The 14416-nt window shown below is 41.7% G+C and overlaps 1 non-coding gene across 1 annotated transcript; it reads left to right on the top strand.

Moving 5' to 3' along the window:
- Positions 1-219: 219 nt before the first annotated feature.
- LOC126081301 (U6 spliceosomal RNA) lies at positions 220-326 on the top strand. Its single transcript, XR_007518348.1, has one exon. It is a non-coding gene; the product is annotated as a U6 spliceosomal RNA (small nuclear RNA).
- Positions 327-14416: the final 14090 nt, after the last annotated feature.

The following is a 14416-nucleotide window of genomic DNA, read 5'->3' as shown; positions in this document are numbered from 1 at the left end:
GACACAAATAAAAAATAGTTTATAATGCATGCTATTATCATTGAAAAGAGGCTCCAAAAACCTCCAACTCTTTATAGAGGAGTAAGCGACAGGTGTGACCTGAAGTGGTCTGGGTAAGTGCAATCATTTGTTCATTTTCTGATTCCCTAAACAATCACTGGCCACCTGTTATGTGCTACAGACTGTGTTGTGACCTGGAGATAAATCAGATCATCTCTTGTGCTCACTTCGGTAGCACATATACTAAAATTGGAATGATACAGAGAAAATTAGCATGGACCCTGTGCAAGGATGACACTCAAATTCGTGAAGCATTCCATATTTTTATGAGTCTGAATTGGTTTGTAAACTTTCACTTAAAGCACAAAAAAAAATTAAAAAAAAAAAAAGATCATCTCTTGTCCTCATATATACCACTACAGGGGACATGGATGTAATAACAACAGCTCACATTTATTGAGTGCTTATTATGTGGAGAAATATTGGTGGTTCAGTGGTAGAATCCTTGCCTTCCATGTGGAAGACCCAAGTTTGATTCCCGGCCAATGTACCTCATGTACTGCCACTACCCATCTGTCAGTGGAGGCTGGCACGTGGCTATGATGCTGAACAAGTTTCAGAGGAGCTTTCAGGCTAAGACAGACTCAGAAGAAAGGTCTGATGATTTACTTCCGAAATCAGCCAATGAAAAACTTATGAATCTGCAACAATCACAGACATGGCACAGAACTATGCAATGTTTCGTTCCATTTTGTATGGGGTCGCAATGAATAGGGGGCCAACGCCATGGCAGCTAACAATAACACTATGTGGCAGTTGTACTGTATCATTTTATTTAATGCACAAAAAAGTTCTGAAAGATATGGATTCATAATACTTACTTTCCAGACAAGAAATTTGGAGCTTAAAGACCATAAGCCTAAATGTCACAAACTCAAGTTTCCAGAATATTTTCACCTAACCTCTATGCTGTCTTGCTTCCAGCAGAGTAATGTAAGTCGGCCATGGCTTACAATCACCTTGGCTGTGAGTGCTGAAGAGTAAATCCAAATGGCAGAAACCATAGTGCAGGTAGGAACAATTTTGAGCTCTTATCCATATCCCTTCCACTGCCTGGGATTTGGTGGTAGTTATGAGACAGAATTATTGCAATGCCCTACAAATCTTCAGATAAATACCTTATTCTTTCTATTAGTATAGCTAACTGTGTTATCTCCCACATTTCCCTATGGCATGCAAATGTTTGAAAATTTGGATGTTCAGAAGCATGATGTAAATCTTTACTGTAGAAAGCCTGAGGCAGAAGGAGTCTAGAGAAACTATTTGCCTCAGCTGTCATAAGTTCTGACATCAAGAGCTTTCCCTCCTATTGGAGGACAGGGACTCCTCCTGGGGAGAAGAGACTTTTGTGATCTCTATACACCTGGGCCCAAAACTTGGGACATTGCACTGTTCCTTCCCCTGGAGATCTTGACATCTTGATGACAATAAAATTGGAGGTTAATATGAAATGGCTTTTTCCTTGTGTTTCGTAGGTTACTCAGGGAATTCCCGGAGCCTACACATCTGTGACAAGATATTCGAAAGACAGCTACCTAGCCAACTGAATGCAAGAGATCCATATCTATGCCCATTCCAAAGAAAGGCAATCAAACAGAATGTGGAAAATATCAAATAATATAATTAATATCACATGCTAGAAAAATTTTGCTGAAGATAATTGAAGCACTTATTGATGAAGATCAAAGACTACAGCCTTCAGTATGGATTACACCTCAACATAAAGAAAACAAAAATCCTTACAACTGGACCAATAAATAACATCATGATAAATGGAGAAAATATTGAAGTTGCCAAAGATTTCATTTTGCTTGGATCCACAATCAACGCCCATGGAAGCAGCACTCAAGAAATCAAACAACACATTGCCTCGGGCAAATCTGCTGCTAAAGAGCTCTTTAAAGTGTTAAAAAGCAAAGATGTCACTTTAAGAACTAAGGTGCACCTGACCCAAACCATGATGTTTTCAATCACTTCATATGCATGCAAAAGCTGTGCAATGAATAAGAAAGACCGGAGAAGAATTGACATCTTTGAATTATGGTGTTGGTGAAGAATATTGAATATACCATGGACTGCCAGAAGGACTAACAAGTCTGTCTTGGAAAGAACTACAGACAGAGTGCTCCTTGGAAGCAAGGATGGCAAGACTTTGTCTCACGTACTTTCAACATAGTATCAGGAGGAATCAGTCCCTGGAGAAGGACATCGTGCTTGGTAAAGTAGAGGGTCAGCAAAAAAGACGAAGACCATAAATAAGATGGATTGACACAGTGGCTACAAAAACGGGCTCAAGCATGACAATGATTGTGAGGATGGCACAGGACTGGGCAGTGTTTTTTTCTGTTGTACATAGGGTTGCTATGAGTTGGAACTAACTCGCACCTAACAATACAACAATATATTTTTAAAAGGTCATGTAAAGTTAATAACACAATAATAATTAAACTAATATTTGTTGATACTGCAAGGCTGGAAGAAAGATAAATGACATCCTCCTTCATAGTTTTTTGTGGGGTTTTTTCCTATTCCTGCCAAGGTTGCCTCAGCAACACTCCTTTCCCCAGGAGCAGCAACTGGTTCTAATAGCAGCTGGTTGTAGTCTCCAGCCCTTTCCCACAATCCCAGAATCATCCTCCTCCTGCTCCCAGAGATATCTACACCATAGGCCAATGTCCCTTCACCTCTGCACTTCCTCACTTGGAATCCAGTAAGAATAGTGCAGATTGCCAGGTGACCTTCCTTATGGTCATATGGGTACCATGCTCCCATCATCCTGTGACTCCGCCACCACCGAGGCCTAGGATCCTCTGCTGGATCCTTAGAGTCTGTCCCACTGATAGGGAATGAGAGGGAGGAGGATTGCGTGGGAGGTTTTTATGGCCAGGCCTCCAAGTGGTGAACATCACTTCCACCACATCCCAATGGCTCATGTATTTGCATGGGGAGGCTGGGAACGGTAGTCTGGCTGTGGCTTTTGTTGACCACAGTGCAATCACTGCCACAATGTACTTCCTACACTCTAGTGTTAAAATGCCCTTTCATAGGGCTCTGAGTTTCTGTATGTTGTGATGAAAAACTTTTGGAAATGAATAGTGATGATGGTTGCACAGCATGGTGAGTTAAATTAATGTCACTGACTTATATACTTAAATATGGTTAAAATGGAAAATTTTTTATTATATGTATTTTACCGTAATAAAATTTTTTAAATGTCCTTTTGATAAGTTAGGATATTAGTAGATGGAAGGTTTTTGTATTGGCAAAATAAAAGGTTACTTACCCCCAAAACCTTAGAGCTCCATAGGTTGGTGAAATCCAGAAAGCTGAGAACCACTGCTCTGTATGGCTGGCCTCAAATGCCTTCTTTATTCTCATGTAATGTGATGTCCTGGATCTGTTTATGCTCGTTTCCAAGCGATACTCCTGAACACAGTGATGCATAAAATGTCCCTCTCCCACTATTGTATGGAAAACCTATAATCATATGTCATCCCCGATTCCTAATATCAGGGTTATAATTGTTCTCCACTGAACTAGCATACTTGAGTTCCAAATGAGTGTTGAAACTAGGACAATATTGGCCAAGGACTTTGAACTCACCAAAAGAAATGCTCTATTTAAAAACAAGAATAATGATACAGAGTTTAGAATAGTCTTCAAGCTGGTATTTTATATTATACTCATTTCTAGTATTTGTTATACTTGCTTTCCAGATTGTTGGTTAAGTTAATGAATTTGCACTTAGCTCTTGCACTGATCTTTGCAAACTACGAAATATTTTGCATAATTCTCTATTTACCCATAAGTTACTATTTGATCTATATTAAGCATAGTTCACTGTCTTCGTTATCTAGTGCTGCAGTAACAAAAATACCCCAGGTGGATGGCTTTAAGCAGGAGACTTCTATTTGCTCACAGTTTAGGAGGCTAGAAGTCAGAATTCAGGGCGCCAGACTTTCTGTCTTTGTTAGCTCTGGGGCAAGGTCGTTGTCATCAATCTTCTCCTTGCCTAGGAGCTTCTCTGTGCGGGAACCCCAAGTCCAAGGGACACGCTCTGCTCCTGGCTTTGGGCAGCCCTATTCTCCTAGTCCATCTGAGTGGCAACCCTACCCCTCAGCCCTGCAGGTGCCATTCTGCTCCTCGGGCATGGCAGCTGTGCTCCCTCAGCTTTGAGCAGAGGATCTAGCCCCATCCCACTGGCACTCATGAAAGGCAGCCTCACACTCCAGAAGCAAGGTAGTGGAGATCTGAGTCTTTGAAACCTAGGAGGCTGTGGCCCCACCGTTAGAAACTTCAGAAGCCATGGCTCCACCTTTTGAGACTCCAGAGGTTGTGGCCCTACCCTATCATACTGAGGCAGCTCTGCTTCCCATATTCCTTTGTCTCTTCATCTTCTGCTTCCTGGTTCCTTTGCCCCTAGGGCCTCTCCACCCGGCATCTGCCCTGCTGTGGCAAGTGTTCCAAAGTTCTGTAGCTCCACCAATAAGTGCCTGGAGGCACCCCACACCACAAGTAACTTCAGCAGGAAGGCACTCAGTGACAAGTGCTTGGAGGCACCACATTCTGCCAGAAAACTTCCTGCCAAAGGCACTCAGCTCTCTGACTCCATGAGTCAGCTCCAGCACCGTCTCACACTGATCTACTGGTTCTGCTGCGGCTTCTCACCATCTGCACCATCTCCAGTGTAACAGCTCTCCTCATTTCCTTCTGAGTCCTCACTGGAATTGTCTTCGATGTCCATAATTCCACCAAAATTCTCTTCAAAGCAATGTAGGCTTTTATTTTTAGACACTTTAAAACTCTTCCAGCCTGTATCCATTCACAGCTTCTAAACTGCTTCTGCATTTTAGGTATCTGTTAAAGCAGCACCCTACTCACTTGGTACCAAAATTAGGTAACTAAGACAGTCACCCTGAAGGTGCAGGCCATCTGAACTTTAGAACGAAAGGCTGATTATGAGACCCTCTGAGGAGATCATCCTCTTGCCTACAAAATAAAAACAATCTTAGCATTCAGTACTATTTCTATATTAAGAAAAAAAAATAATTGAACCTAAATTTTCCTGGTGAATAGACAGAACTCTCATAATTAGTGCAAGAAGAATTTTTAAAACTCAAGTCAGGACTGTGGGAGGTAAAGAGGCATTTAAGAGTTTCTTTCTCTGTCTTTATATTAATAACAAAAACAGTTAAGAGGAGAAACGTGCCAGCAGAGATTTTTGTTGTTGTTGTTGTTTTTAAGACAACTAATATTTTTCTTTTTCTGTAACTCTTGCAAATCCATCATGAGCTAAAATTTAAGGTTGTGACTGACTGCACTGCTAAAATATTTTAGGTTCCAACTGTTTTATGAACATCAAAACCAATGCATTAAAAACTCAACCATTCATTCTCCCTCTCCCTGTCCCCCTCCTTTTAGAAACCTACTGCTCTTCCATTTTTCCTCCCTCATTCAAAGCCACCACCATTCACCAAGTCACTGGAGCGAGAAAACTTAGAGTCATTCTTGACAGACTCCTGTGTATTATTTCCAAACATTACTTCTATCATTGTATGCATGACATGGCATTGTATATATTTACGCTTTTCTCTCCTTCCAGATACTTAAACACAGGAACCACTCTTGAATTTTCATTTATTTATTTATTTTTAATCTAGAGTGCTTAACACTGTGCCTGGCACATAATAAACAATAAGTAAATGGATTTGAACTAAGTAAATGAATTTGAACTCTCCCTCTTCCCTAGTTCTTTATTTTTGGGGATCAAGTCCTGCCATTTTTTTTTCTCTGAAATGTCTCTTGAATCCATCTTCTCCCTTCTGTTCAGACCCTTGTCACTCTCACTTGGACTATCTGGAATCTTCTATTAACTGTTTTCTCAGACTCCAGTCTCACCCCTCTTCCTTCTACTCTCCATCTCCATCAGGATGCCAGGTTACCTTCCTAAAACAAGCCTAATCAAGTTACCCCCTTGCCTAATTCCTTCAATAGCTCCCTAGTGTTGGAACAGGGTCCAAATTTCTTAGCATGAGTCTCAACACAGCCTGCCTGCCCAAGTTCATCTCCAGAAACTTGCCCCTGTGTGTCTGTGGTAGTTAAGGTTGTGTGTCAACTTGACTGGGCCATGATTCTCAGTGGTTTGACAATTATGATGTAGTCTGGTAGTTGTATGATGTTGTGATCACTTCCATGATGAGATTTGATATAATATTATCACCTACAGGATAGGATCAGTTGAAAGGGAGTTTCCTTGGGCATGTGGCCTGCATCGAATATAAGTGAACATTCTGGCAAGGTTCACGGGCTTTTGCTCGCTCTGGATCCTATAGCTGGCTCCTGGCTATCTTGGGTTCGCTAGCCCCTGCGGCTGCATGAATCAGGAGAAGCCTCTATCCTGACTCAGACTTGAGACATTCCACCCTCTACAGCCACGTGAGCCATTTCCTTGATATAAATACATATATATACACGCTTTACTAGGTTTGTTTCTCTAGAGAACCCAGCCTAAGACAGTGTTCTAAGCTCTAGCCATTCCAAACAACGGATCATTTAACCAAGAAATGCTCCTTCAGGCTCTTGTGATTTGATCTTTGTCCCCCTTCCATTTAGAATATCTTTTCCATTCTCCTCAGAAAATTCCTTCTCATCCAGCAAGACCTAGATTAAGTGTCACTTCTACGAAGTCAAATTCCCCAGATAACTTAGGAAGTATTTCTTATAGATCCTCCTCCTTCATCAAATTCTGTGTTCCTTAAGGGCATGGACCATGTTTAAACTGTTTTTGTATTCTTGTCACTCAACTCAGTTTCTGACATCATTGGTATCAACAAATCTTTGTTAAGAATAATAATTGCCAACTGTTACGCAGGATTCTTTGGTGCTCTGATATCCTGACTGGTATCTTCATTTTTATAAAGACTGAATTCCTGCTTTTCAGGACTAGATCCCAAAATTTTTTTGTACAAACTGAAAACCCTTTGGCACCTCTATTCATTCACAGACATGATGACACCCCTTTTTATAAATAGTAGTCACTTCTTTAAAAAAAAAAAAGTTAATGTTATAAATCCAAGACAAATAAAATTAGCACATGGTCCTTTTTGTTGATGATGATGCTGATGATTATTTACCTCGACTAAATAAATTTTAAATCACTTCCATATGCATTATCTTCCTTGGTAACATGTTGACGTAGCTGGAAATAGTCATATGCCTTAGCAAAAAAGTGCACTTTAGATGAAGGATATGACTTCGGCACCAGAAAAGAGAGGGTTCTAGGCCCCATACTCATTTGCTAAATATTTGGCCTTGAGAACATTACTTACCCTCCTTAAGCTTCCTTAAAGCCATGTTTTCTCACCAGCAAAAATAAGAATAATGTAAAAACCCAACCCCACTGCCATCAGGTTGATTCCAACTCATAGTAGCCCTTTAAGACAGAGTAGAATTGCCCCATAGGGTTTCCAAGGCTGTAATCTTTACAGAAGCAGACTGCCACATCTTTCTCCCTCTGAACTGCTGGCGGGTTCAAACCACCAACCTTTTAGTTAGCAGCAGCGCACTTAACCATTGTGCCACCAGGGCTCCAGGAATACTTAGTGAGTACTTTTTACATGAAAACACTATTTACTTTTTACATGAAAACACTATTCTAAGCGGTTTCCATTTGATTCATTTAATCCTAACCAAAAGTGAAATATGAAAAAAAAAAAACCCGTTGCCATCGAGTCAATTCCAACTCGTAGCAACCCTATAGAATATAGTAGAACTGCCCCATAGAGTTTCCAAGGAGTGTCTGGTGGATTCAAACTGCTAACCTTCTGGTTAGCAGATATAGCTCTTAACCACAACACCACCAGGGTTCCCAGAAGTGAAATAAATACGTAAGCCCTCTTTAACTAGGAGACTGAGGCACAGCTTGTAAACAATGGGGCCAGAATGAGGACCTGTACTCTTAACCAGGAAGTAAGCCACCTCAGAGTTTTTCTTAAGTATTAAAAGATATTAAGCAGCTTTCAACACAGAAACTGAAACATAGTAAATCTTTAATAAGCATTGGCTGTTATTATTCTCATTATAATGATTTGTTCTTGCCGTTGTTACCTGCTATCAAGCTGGCCCCCAACTCATAGCCACCCCATGCATGATGGGATTGGACCATAGTGATCCATAGGGTTTTCACTGGTTGATTTTCAGAAGTAGATCACCAGGTCTTTCTTTCTAATCCATCCTAGCTTGGAAGGTCTGCTGAAACCTGTCAAACATCATAACAAGATGAAAGCCTCCATTGACAAATGGATGGTGGCTGCACTTGAGGTACGTTGACCAGGATTCAAACCCAGGTCTCCTGCATGGAAAGCAAGAATTTGACCACTGAACCACCAATGCCCTCTGTTATTATTTAGAAGGACAATAACAATCATTCAGCTGAACTAGAATGTAATCTAGTCACCCACCCACACCAAGCACCAAAATAGAATTGTCTGCTTTCCTACAGCCTCAGAAGAAAAACAAAGGGAGAAGCAAGTGACAACAAAACGAGGGTGTAGCTAGGAAGGGACCTTACAGGTAAAAGCAGGTTCAGAAAATTGACAGCAGTGTAGCAACAGAAGGCAGGAACTTTTTGGAAGTGTGTTACATCATTTGCATTTAGTTGTCTGCCCAGTGGGAAGACTACCCATTTTTCTCCTTAGCAATTGGCCCAGTCCTATGAGAAAGTGAAAAGGATCCCAGACTGGATTTTCCTGTGGACACAAGTCACGTGATAATCTTGTGTCTCCATGTGATAGACACATGGTATAGGAGAAAAGCCACCCAAACCCAGCCTCCCTTACTTTATCCCCCAGAGTCCTAGAAGAGGCTTCCTCTTCAACTGCCTTGCATGTTTTATCATTTGAACTAATTTCTCCCCTCTAGACCACGTGGATTCACTTTCCTTCCTTATGTGTTCACTGGAAGCAAAATAAGGGCAACTATCACTTAAAGTAGGAGGAGATTGATTATTTTTCACTAAAAAGAATATTTGTTACTATAGGTACATCATGTATGCCAGGCAAAAATCCTCACCTTGGGAAAGTCTACAGCGATGTTGTCCAGTAGAACTTTCTGCAATAATACTGTATATCTTCACTGTCCAATATGATAGCCCCCAGGCAATATGGATATAGAGCTTTTGAATTATGACTACTGCAATCAGAGCTTCAAACCAATTCTTCCTGGTTCAATCATGGCCAAGGAAGCAACACTGGAACAGGCCCAAATTTTTATAATTCGAGTGAGCCAGAATGGTAACCAAAACAGGAAAAATTACGGGTTGAAACCCAGCTAGAAACTTAATCTCGCTCTTAGAAAACAGAAAACCCTGGTGGTATGGTGGTTAAGTGCTACGGCTGCTAACCAAAAGGTCGGCAGTTTGAATCCAGCCGGCGCTCCTTGGACACTCTATGGGGCAGTTCTACTCTATCCTGTAGGGTCACTATGAGTTGGAATTGACTTGAGGGCAACGGGTTTGGTTTGCTTTTGGTTCTTAGAAAGCAAGGGCAGTGCATGTGTTGCATAGCAACCAAATCTCTTGCTCATTAGATTTTGAACAGAGTGAGAAACAGCAATGTTCCTCTCAAAGATGACAGCCAAGCATGCTGCTTTGAATGTGTGTCGCTTTCCACAGTCCTGGCAATAATTCAATCTCCTGCATCAGGCTCCTGAAGAGGCTCACTACAGCTTTTCCGAGTAGCCCATTCCAGGGCTTCGACCAGTAATTTTTTCCTTTCAGGTTACCGTTCCAGATTACCCAAATTATAAAAATCTGGGTCTGTTCTGGTTTCACTTTGTCAGCCATGACTGAGCAAGTCAAACCAGTTCGAAGGCCTGACTGCAACTGAGGAATTAAATTTTTTATTTCATGTAATTTTAATAAATTTAAATAGTTACATATGGCTAATGACTACCATACTGGACAATGCAGCTCTATAGACTATCCTCCACTTCTATTAATTAGTGAGGAATGGCTACTCAGGGTTCAGAATCTGACCTACCAAGATGACCAAAAAGTAAACTTGGAGAAGATCGGACCTCTGGAGGTGAGATGTCCTGTATAGTATAGCTCAAAACCAGGTGTTTCTAAACAGTTGCTTCCATAAGATCTCTAAAGCTAATGTTCGAGTTGGCCCTGGGCCACTTAATTACTATTCAGTTCGTGCATCTGAAACAATTACTCTTTTATCACTCGTAAGACGGCTGCTGACATTTAGGTGGCAGGAAAGGTCTGGAATTGACTGCTGCAGTTGCAGTCAGTACTGAAAGAAAAAATTTAAGAGTATCACCCAAAGAAAAGCAGAATAATTTGTCTCTATTCTTTATCCCTTATGGAACATCTCCTCAGTCATGCTTCGGGCTAGGAATTGGAGTGACTTGCTTTCCTATGAAGATCAATTTGCTAAGGCAGAGAGGAAGGTGGCAAGCTATGTAAATGCCAAGGCTTTGTGATGATGTAAGTGTGTGCAAGAAAAGGTGGGACTTGTATCTTGGGAGCAGTAGGAAGCTGTTGAACTGTTTGTAGCAGGGAGTGGGCACGATGGGATTTGGGTTCTATAAAGACGCCTGTGGCTGCTGTGTGGAGAACAGTTGGAGTGAGGCAATAGGGTTTGGGGAAACCATTTAGGAAGTCTTAGCCATTGTTCTGGCAAAAGGTGATGAAAACCTGGACTATGGGAGTAGTAGAGGCAGTGAGAAGGGGATAGATTCCACAGATATTTAGGGCAAAATTGACAGGGCTTCACAGTGATAGAATAAGGGTTAAGAAGGAGGCAGGTAATAAGCCAGATGTTTCTGGTTTCCGTAGTGGAATGGAAGGAAGTGCTATCCTCTGAGATGAAGACACTGGCAAAGGACCAGATTTAGTGGGACCCCGAGTTCCATTTTGGACACTTATGCTAAAGATATCTTTGACACAACCAGTGAGGATGCCGAGTAGGCAGTTAGACATGTGGCTCTAGAGTTCAGAGGAGTGGTTTAGTCTATACTGTTGATTCCATTAAAAAATAATAATAACCTGGAAGTCTGATGAAATGTTTTGCTTTTCAGCCCATTACAGGCAATGGCAAGAAGCAGCACACGTCGAGCAAGGAGGACTTCAGAATGCAACCTGCATAGGTCACGGGGTCATCCCGGCAGATCTTCAGGCTGCCGACTACCCCAGAAAAGACTGTTGTTAGCTGCGGTGGAGTCGCCCCCCATTCATTGCACCCCCATGCACAATGGAACAAAATGCCGCCAAGTCCTACATCATCCCCAGGGTCAGTTGAGGATCTGACCATTGTGATCCATAGGGTTTTCATTGGCTGATTTTCGGAAAAAGATGGCCCTTTGTATGGAGGGGCTGCTGAAACCTGTTCAGCATCATAATAACATGCAAATCTCCACTGACAGACAAGTGGTGGCTGCACATGAGATGAATTAGCTGGAATCAAACCCAGGTTTCCTGCATGGAAGGCGAGAATTCTACCACTGAACAACCAATGCCGCCACAGACAGTAGCCAGCTCTTATTTGGGGAACGCTGTGATACATGCCTTGTTCTCACATGCCCTGCTGAATTAACAACTTGCTGTTGCCACCATTGCCTGCCATTTTTTTTTTTTTTTTTTTTCCTAACTATTAACCTGGGATGGCCTTAAAGTTTCAACCCTTTCTGACTTGCAGGCAATTTTGTTAGCAAAAAGTTATAACATCTCCACCTAGTGGCTACTTACTCAGTCTGCAGCCACGTGACCACTGAGCCCAGAGAAAACAAACGAGCCGAGGGTCAGACACTTCAAAGTCTACCGAGCTACTACCCAGCTCCATCCTAATGTTGGCAGGCAGCAACACCCAGTATTGTCGGATTTTCCACATTCTTAAGAGGAGCTGAAAATGTGAGGATTTTTTTGTCTGTTTGTTTTGTTTAATATGAAATCCCTCTACTTTAAAATGTTTAGCTCAGATTTTTTTAGGACCACTTGGGCCAAAAATAAAAAACTGTTATAGGTCCTATTTGTCCCATAACCCATTGCCATCGAGTCAATTCTGACTCATAGCGACCCATACCCCTTCCCACCAAAACCGAAAGCACTCTCAGAGTCAATCTCAACACTAACCTCCAGGGAAATAATGATCCAAATACTCCGAGCTGCATGTGAGTTGAAACTTATTTGCCATGTCTGGACTAATGGTAACCCATTCTACACCTTCACAGAAACATGACAGCGTCACAAAATGCCCCCCAAATAAAGTCCCTCTCCTCTTCAAGGACTGCCTCAGGGTGCACAAATGCCAGGGTCCTTGCAGGGGCTGTTTCTATTGGCATATATTGTGTTGTATTGAGTCTACAAACTATTCCCATTTCCTTTGCACCTTGTCTCTGCTCACTGACCTTTTAAATGCCAGTGCAGTTCAGTTAAATCAACATCTTTCTCTGTTCACTCTTGCCCTTCACTTTTTCTCTCAATGTTTTTTCGAGATCTCAGTAAACACCTCCCTAAACACCTCATTGTGATTAAAAGTAAGACCTGAACACTTTTCTTCACAGAATTCCCCTAACGTGACAATAACTGATGGAAGCGCCTTTTCATACACCGACCTCAGAATTCAAGGGCAGTGGAAGAATCCGCAAGCCCCTGTACTTCCCGCAGGATGGCTTGCTTTGTTTTCACCTGAGTTTTAGTGAATCCACCAAAGCATTCCCATCCATTTCAATTAGTATAAAAACAATTATTTTCCCATGTAAAATTAAAGCGTATCAGGCACCTTTCCTTGGGAAGACATGAAGCTGAACACTTTTAATTTAAGCAAAACAAGAGCATTAAGAAGATGTATTCTTCTAGAGCTGTACTCCTTCAGAGCCTTTGAATGCTGGTTATTGGCTTACTTTTTAGCCAAGGTAAAAGATCTTTCTGCTGTTGTCTTTAATGATCACCATTAAGAAGACAGCCAGTGCTTACTCCATGATTAAGTTTTCTTCAGCAGGGACACAGGGAAGCAGAATTATGGTCTCACGTCCTGGATATGGAGCCCTAGTGGCACAGTGGTTAAGAGTTCAGCTGCTAACCAAAAGGTTGGCAGTTTGAATCCACCAGCTGCTCCTTGGAAACACTATGGGGCAGTTCTACCCTGTCATATAGCATTGCTATGAGTCAGAATCAACTCAATGGCAACGGGTTTTTTGTTTGTTTTGTTTTGTTTTGTTTGTGGTTCTTTAGTCTTGGATATTGGTCTTTATGGATAACCTATATTAGAGTATTTGATTTGAATGCACAATCAACACCTATGGAAGCAGCAATCAAGAAATCAACTGACACATTGCATGGGCGAATCTGCTGCAAAAGACCTCTTTGGAGTGTTAAAAAGCAAAGATATCACTTTAAGGACTAAGGTGCACCTGACCCAAGCCATGGTGTTTTCAGTCACCTCATATGCATGCAAAAGCTGGGCAATGAATAAGGAAGATGGAAGAAGAATTGATGCCTTTGAATTACAGTGTTGGTGAAAAGTATTGAATATACCATGGACTTAAAAGAACTAACAAATCTGTCTTGGAAGAAGTGCAGCCAGAATGCCCTTAGAAGAGAGGATGGCGAGACTTCGTCTCACATACTTTGGACATGTTATCAGGAGGGATCAGTCCCTGAAGAAGGACATCATTCTTGGTAAAGTAGAGGGCCAGCAAAAAAGAGGAAGACCGTCAATGAGATGGATGGACACAGTGGCTGCAACAATGGGCTCAAGCATAGCAACAGTTAGGACGATGGCGCAGGACCGGGCAGTGTTTCGTTCTGTTGTTCTGTTGTAGATGGACTCAACAGCACCTAACAACAACAACATGTTAAAGCAGAGTGTAAGTTTTTGAGTGACAAATGACAGAAACTAATTTATGGCAGTGAGAACAAAATAAATAAATAAACAAAAACAAGAAAGAAAGGGAAAAATACGATAAGGCAGGAATGTAATCATGCCACAGGAAGGGACAGGGATCAGGAACTGAAAAACTCTCAAGACTCTCCTTCTCCTCTCTGCTTTCTCTGAAATTAGGCTTATTTTGCTCCTTCTGCAAACCTGCTTTCTCTCCTCATTCCATAGCCTAGATAATGGTCCCCAGGCTTGCAAAACTTATATAGGACACATCCTGTCATTTACCCAGACAGACTAGATAGAAAAGCTTAATCTCAATTTCCAGGAGAGAGAATCTGATTGTCCCAGCCTGGGTCAGGTGTCCAGCCTGGTCAATCAGTTACAACCATGGTATCTGGTCACTAATTTCAAACACGACTCTTCTGGACGCACCCTTGTGAACAGGGATAATTCCTCTAGAAAATAGGGAT

This window comes from Elephas maximus, chromosome 7, assembly GCF_024166365.1.
Source record: "Elephas maximus indicus isolate mEleMax1 chromosome 7, mEleMax1 primary haplotype, whole genome shotgun sequence".
NCBI classification, from domain to species: domain Eukaryota; kingdom Metazoa; phylum Chordata; class Mammalia; order Proboscidea; family Elephantidae; genus Elephas; species Elephas maximus.
The sequence above is the reverse complement of the archived record's forward strand: the minus strand, read 5'-3'. Positions and strand labels throughout refer to the sequence as shown.